This window comes from Arachis ipaensis, chromosome B03, assembly GCF_000816755.2.
Source record: "Arachis ipaensis cultivar K30076 chromosome B03, Araip1.1, whole genome shotgun sequence".
Classification (NCBI taxonomy): domain Eukaryota; kingdom Viridiplantae; phylum Streptophyta; class Magnoliopsida; order Fabales; family Fabaceae; genus Arachis; species Arachis ipaensis.
In genome coordinates this window covers 107,168,304-107,174,793 of record NC_029787.2, presented here as the reverse complement: position 1 = coordinate 107,174,793, position 6,490 = coordinate 107,168,304, and the positions used below count along the sequence as shown (strand labels likewise).

General features: G+C 34.0%; 1 long non-coding RNA gene across 1 annotated transcript; it reads left to right on the top strand.

Annotated features, from left to right (window-relative positions):
- LOC110270280 lies at positions 1,158-1,845 on the top strand. Its single transcript, XR_002359643.1, has 3 exons — positions 1,158-1,268; positions 1,556-1,666; positions 1,785-1,845. It is a non-coding gene; the product is annotated as an uncharacterized LOC110270280 (long non-coding RNA).

Below are 6,490 nucleotides of genomic sequence, written 5' to 3'. Positions count from 1 at the left end.
TTATAATGCATAAAAGATGATATTTAAATTGTAAAAAAAATTAAAAAAAATTAGATAAAAATTAAATATATTATTATTTTTGTAAAAATTAAATTTTTGTATTTTATTATTTTAAATTAATTAATTGCTAAAATACTAGACGAATTGACTCATTTACCAATCTTTTTAAATTTTTACAAGTTCACTAACTAATTTTGTGTTGAACCAAATTAATTTTGTTGAGTTTAGCAAATAATAATAACAATTTCTGTGATGACAAACATAAGTTTATTTTTGGTTGATAATCCAAGCGTGTTGTTGATGTGTTGTTTAGTGTATGCAGGCCCATATTCATAGTATAACCCAAATCAAAGAAGCCAAGGAGCCCAACTAGAAAGACCAAGTGCTCCTAAGGCTGCAAATTGAAAGATGAGTCCATTACCCAACCCAATACCAATAAAAACAAAGGAAAGAAACCCTAACCTGGAATGCTATGTTGCTTCGGATAATATCCAGAGAAGAAAGAGGAACTCACTTTCTCATTCTATCGCTAAACATCTAAGAAGAAAAAGTTTTTCTACCTCTCATTATGCACCAAATCAGAAGAAAAAGGTAATTTGTTTCTATTTATATGGAAGAAAATCGCTTGATGATATTTTCTTCCCTCTACACTACCATTTTGAGAAATATGGAGAAAAATAGAGGCAACTTTTCTCTACTGTAAATCAATGGATAATATTATTTTTTGGAGGCAAAGCACAAGATTAAGGGTTGGAATTTATCAAATCCATTGAGGATTTGTTTTCAAGAAAGCTGCGTTACTTGTCTCTAATGAAAAATCCCTGATTTTTGGGGCTAAGGAAAGAAAGAAGAAGAAAGACCTTAGCTAACTCTAGATTCAAGAATCAATACTACAAAAAAATTGGTATAAAATGGCATCAATATAATGGCAATTTTAAAACACTGCCGTTATATTCATAAATTGAGGCGGTTTGTGTGACTGCCGTAATTTTCTTATGGAACGGTGGTTCTTTAGTGAATTTGGCGTTTTAAATGGCGGTATCTCATTATCTGCTTCACTAATATAAAAAGTTAAAAACCTAACTCTCATATTTTAATAATAAACGCTGTGCTACTGCTAATCAATCTATGGAAACTCCATCACAATGTGAGGCGGCAATCTCCTCTATCAACGCCTTTCTTCCAGCTGCGATCTCCTCTATCAAAGTTTCTTGCTCCACTGTGTTGTGCTCTGTGAAGCTTCTTCTTCTCCATCTTCGTTGAACTAGGTTTATATACAAATCCACATTCTCCTCTTTTAATTACTCATATTTTGTATTTGCTAATTGTTATTACTTCTATTTCTTTAATGCTATGTTTTGATTTTTTCTTTGTCAGCAGAAATTGGGGGTAAGGTTTTCATGAAATTCCTTCGATTTTTTTTATATGCATGTATACAAATTTACATTCACTTCGCGGTTTTGATTTGTAGATATGCTCTCGGTTGATGCTTTACTGATTTGCATAGCACATGTTTGATGAATTGCTTCAATAAATTAAGAGCAGTTATTTTCAGGTCCCAAGGAGGACAGTCAGGTTTCAGAAGCAACTCGAAGAGCTGTGCAAGAAGAAGCGAAAAGGCTGATTTTACAGAAAATTCCACTCCAGAAAAAATTGTTTGAGATTAGTAAGTATCCTTTTCATGTGTTATCTCCATCTATTTTAATTTTTCCTTTTGAGCTTATCTGGATACAAACTAGCCACACCAGGCCTTACAGAAAGTTGTTTTATGTTATTACTGTCAGTGTTTAAGTATAGCTTGAAGGGTGTGAGCAATGATGTGGAGAGATGCTTGTCACTGGTGAGATTCAACTAAGATTTCAATTTTCATAACAGTAGGTTTGCCTGTAATCTTACTTATTCAAATTGAGTTTTCAATGTGTGGAGGAAAGAATGCGTGGACTGATAAGTAACCTGATTAGAATGTCAAAATAGGTTAGTTGTTCTCTACCTGCTTGCAGGAATATTCTCTCATAACTCAATAAAATATCTTACTTTCAAGAATTTTCCTACTAGCGGGTTGATTTTGAGAAGACAAGACATCAGACTGTTATCACCTCAATTGTTTAGCCGCAAATCATGACAATAAATAGGAAAGTAAGAGAGGAATATGAGAAAAGACAGGCAGAAGCAAAGAAGCTTTGGAAACAAATGACGTGAGTATTTTGCATTTATCGGCATTTGAAACCTGTGCCTATTTCTTAATTTTAGTCCATTTTAAAATATAGGTTGATGGTAATGCATGAGCTGATGGTGATAAGGATAAGGATAAGGATGAGGGTCGTAATAAATCATCAAATTTTTTTTCCCATTCTTATATTTTTCCATTATCTACATGGAAACTCTTTTCATTAATATTTAGTAAGCTGCAGGTGAGCAAGGAAGAGGATGACAAGATGAGGACAAATGCAGCAAATGTTGCTGCTGGTGCTGCTGTTCGGGGAGACGACATGCTCTCAAAGTGGCAACTTATGGCCGAGCAAGCCAGGTAGAAACGTGAAGGCGCGGACACATCATCTGGTTCTCAACCAGCTAAAGATGTCTAATTGAAAGATATACTCTGCCTAGTTGTCTAAAGAAAGATATACGCTGCCTAGTAAATTGAATACCTAATTATTTAAAGAATCTCGTTTATTTTGTTAATTATCTTGTAAAAAGGATTGAATGAAAAGTACTTGTTTAAATCCCATGTATTGGATGAGGGTGGCCAAGGAGTACTTCATCTTGTGGCTGCTCTTGGCTATGATTGGGCCTTACAATCCACAATAATTTCTGGTGTAAATGGGAACTTTCGCGATGTAAATGGATGGACTACTCTTCATTGGGCTGCATTCCGTGGCAGGTGATAACTTTAGTGCTTGTAGAATGAAATGCATTTGATCAAAGTAGTATTTGAAGCTGATTATATCTGTCTACCATATTATAAGTTTATAACTCACATCATGTCCACTGTTTGCACAACAGGATCAACAACAACTGCAAGAATAAGAAAAGGTGTGGTTAAATCTGGTTTATGTCTTACTGTAAACTTGTAATTGTGGTTTTAGATTGCTATTGATGTGATTATGATTATGATTAAGTTACTGTTATTGTTATTGCAATTGAAATAAGAAACATAGGTTTTTGGCAAGCATTTGCACCTAATTGTGACTAGAATAAAAAATAGAAAATTGTTCCTCTTCACTCTTGAGATTAACATTTCAAACAAACTCATTTTTCATCTCATCCAGGTTAGCACTGGATTTTGAATCGTAGTGGAGTAGTACTAGTAGTGAGTGTACTTCTCCATAGTCCACATCCACTATGGCCGAGTATTGAAGCTTTGATTTTGGTGAAGAGGAAAGCTCTGGATTGTACGGACACTCAGAACCATTATCCATAGAATAATGAGGTTCTTCTTCAGCTCTGTAGAAGCAGGCAAGTACTGCCTTCTTTCTTTCTTCTCTATTTTCCCTGCTTCCTCGCTCTGCATTATTATCCATTACGAAGAAAACAAAAATTCAAAAAAAAAAGAAGATTTCTTGTAGAGTATGTATTTGGTGTGTTTAACTTGAAAGGAAGAAAAGAACTTAATTAAAATGCCCTTAGTTAAGCATGCAATTAGATATGAGATTTCCAATTATCAGCATGTCATAACTACTCTTAAAACAGAGATCATGTTCTCTATTTATATCATACCTAATTGCAAATTAAAATTGCAAACTCCAATCATTTTAACTTAAATTTTGATAATATTAACTTAAGATTATTTTTTATTCTTAACACAACTATATGCTGATTATGATTATGATTGAGTTACTGTTATTTTGATAATATTCATTCACCTTTGCTTTGTTGATATGATTGAGATGAATTGTTTCTAAGCCATAGAGGAAGTATCTAAAAGAACAGTGGTGTTAATTGACTGCTTTTGAAATGATTTCTCTAGTAATCTTTCTCAGGTAGGTACTTACTCTCCTAGTCTTATTAACAGTCTCACTAAGTCGCTGTTGAAGAAGGCACTTCGTTGAAGCTGCAACATTGGCAACTACACTCTTCCCTACAAAACCCTTCAGAGCCACCAATAATTCAGATTCTGGTTACGATTACACGGTAACCATTAACAATTTAACTTATGCCGTTGACACAACAATTAACAGAGAAGTCAAGAGATGAGGTTTTTATTTTGATTGCCAAAAAAAAGTTACTTTTTTGTAGGATGAGCTTGACAAACTGATTCTTGCTAGTAAAGAAATTCACAAATAAATTCCTGTTGTAAGTATAGTTTCTAAACCAACTAAAATCCTTTCGTACAAAAGTTTTGGTTGTCACTTAAGCAAACCCAATAAAATTGATAACCGAAGTATTGAGACCTTGGGTCGTCTTCTCAAGGAATTGCAGGGAGGTATGATTTATTATTGGTTATGGAAAAAAGGTATATTTTTGGGGTTTTTGAATAATGAACAGGAAAAGTAAATTGCAAGAATTAAAGTAATAACTAATAAAGCTCTTAGCAAGGTATGAGAACTGGAAATCCCATCCTAGTTATCCTTATCAGGTGTGATGAGAATTGGCTTTTGCTCCCACTTAGTTAACCCTTACTAAATAAAGAAAAGTCAAGTGGACTAATCAATTTGATTCCTCAAGTCCTAGTCAACTCCTTTGGAAAGACTAGCTTTAGAGGAATCCAAATCAATCAGCAAATTCCAATTTTCAATCAATAGTTGAGTTTGACAACTCAAGTGTCACCAATTACTCAACCAAAGCCAAAAAGGAAAAATCTAAATTATTTATATCATAAATAGAAGAAAATAATCATAAATCTAAAATACCTCAAATTGCATTTAAACATAAATTCAAATCTAACATGGGAAGGTTCATAAGCCAATTTGGCAACATAAGTAATTAACAAGTAAAAGCATTAGAGTAAATTAAAGGAACATTGAACCTGGACTGAAGAAATAACCATAAACTAAGAGAAATCCTAATTCTAAAACCTAAGAGAGAGGAGAGAGCCTCCCTCTCTAGAAACTACATCTAAAACCTAAATTGTGAATAGTGAATGTTGTATGTATGAATGGATCGATTCCCCCACTTTATAGCCTCTAATCTATGTTTTCTGGGCCAAAAACTGGGTTAAAAATAGCCCAGAAATCACCCCCAGCAATTTCTAATACGTCCAGCAGTGGCAATGTCACACGTGAGCGTCGTCCATGCGTTCGCACGGATTGAGTTTTTGCCAGGCCACGCGTGCGCGTGATCCACGCGTGCGCGTCACTTATCTTCAGAGCAACTATGGAAATTATATATCGTTGTAAAGCCCCGGATGTTTTCTTTTCAACACAACTGGAACCACTTCATTTGGACCTCTGTAGCTCAAGTTATCATCGATTTAGTACAAAGAGGTCAGGCTGGACAGCTTTAGCAGTTCCTTCAGTTTCTTGTATTCCTTCCACTTTTGCATGCTTCCTTTCCATCCTCTAAGTCATTCCTGCCCTATAAACTCTGAAATCACTTAACACACATATCACAACATCGAATGGTAATAAGAGAGGATTAAACATAGCAATTTAAAGGCCCAGGAAACATGTTTTCAATCAAAGCACATAATTAGGAAGGAAAATGTAAAACATGCAATTTACATGAACAAGTGTGTAAAGGCTTGATAAAAACCATTCAAATTAGCACAAGATAAACCATAAAATAGTGGTTTATCAATCTCCCTACACTTAAATATTAGCATGTCCTCATGCTAAGCTCAAGAGAAGCTATAAAGGAGTGAAGAGGAATGGTAGAATGTATGAAATGCAACTTATCTGTATGAATGCAGCTAAATGCAAAATGCTTTTACCTACTTGGTGAAAAGTAAATAAATCTTTCAAGAACAAATATGAACTGGATTTCACTAATTCAAATCATAAAATGAAACTTGCAGAAGAAAATAGCTTATGAAAGCCGAGAACAAAGAGTCGAGCATCGAACCCTCACCAGAAGTGTATACACTCTAATCACTCAAGTGTTTAAGGTTCGATCTCTCAATTCTCTACTAATCTTGATTCCTAAGACTTGCTCTTCTTCTACCAATCAACAAAGAATTAATGCACAGATACACATATCAAGAGGTCTTTTAAGAGTTGTAATGGGGTTAGGGTCAAGGTAGGATTGTATTTGGCCAAGTGGACTAAAATCTGAATCCTTAATTAACTTAAACTTTCCACCTAACTTAAGACAATCACGATACAAAATCTAACTGCCCATTTACTATGTTTACCACATATTCATGCATCCCAACTTTAGTACAACTCATATGCATTGCTACCAACATTTACTTTGGGGCATTTTGTCCCCTTTTTGTTATTTGCTCTTTTTCTTTTCTTTTTCTTTTTTTTTTCCTTTTTTTTTGTTTATATATATGCCTATATTTTTTTTTCTTTTTTTTTATTTTTTTCTTTTGTTTTTCTCAATGCATATG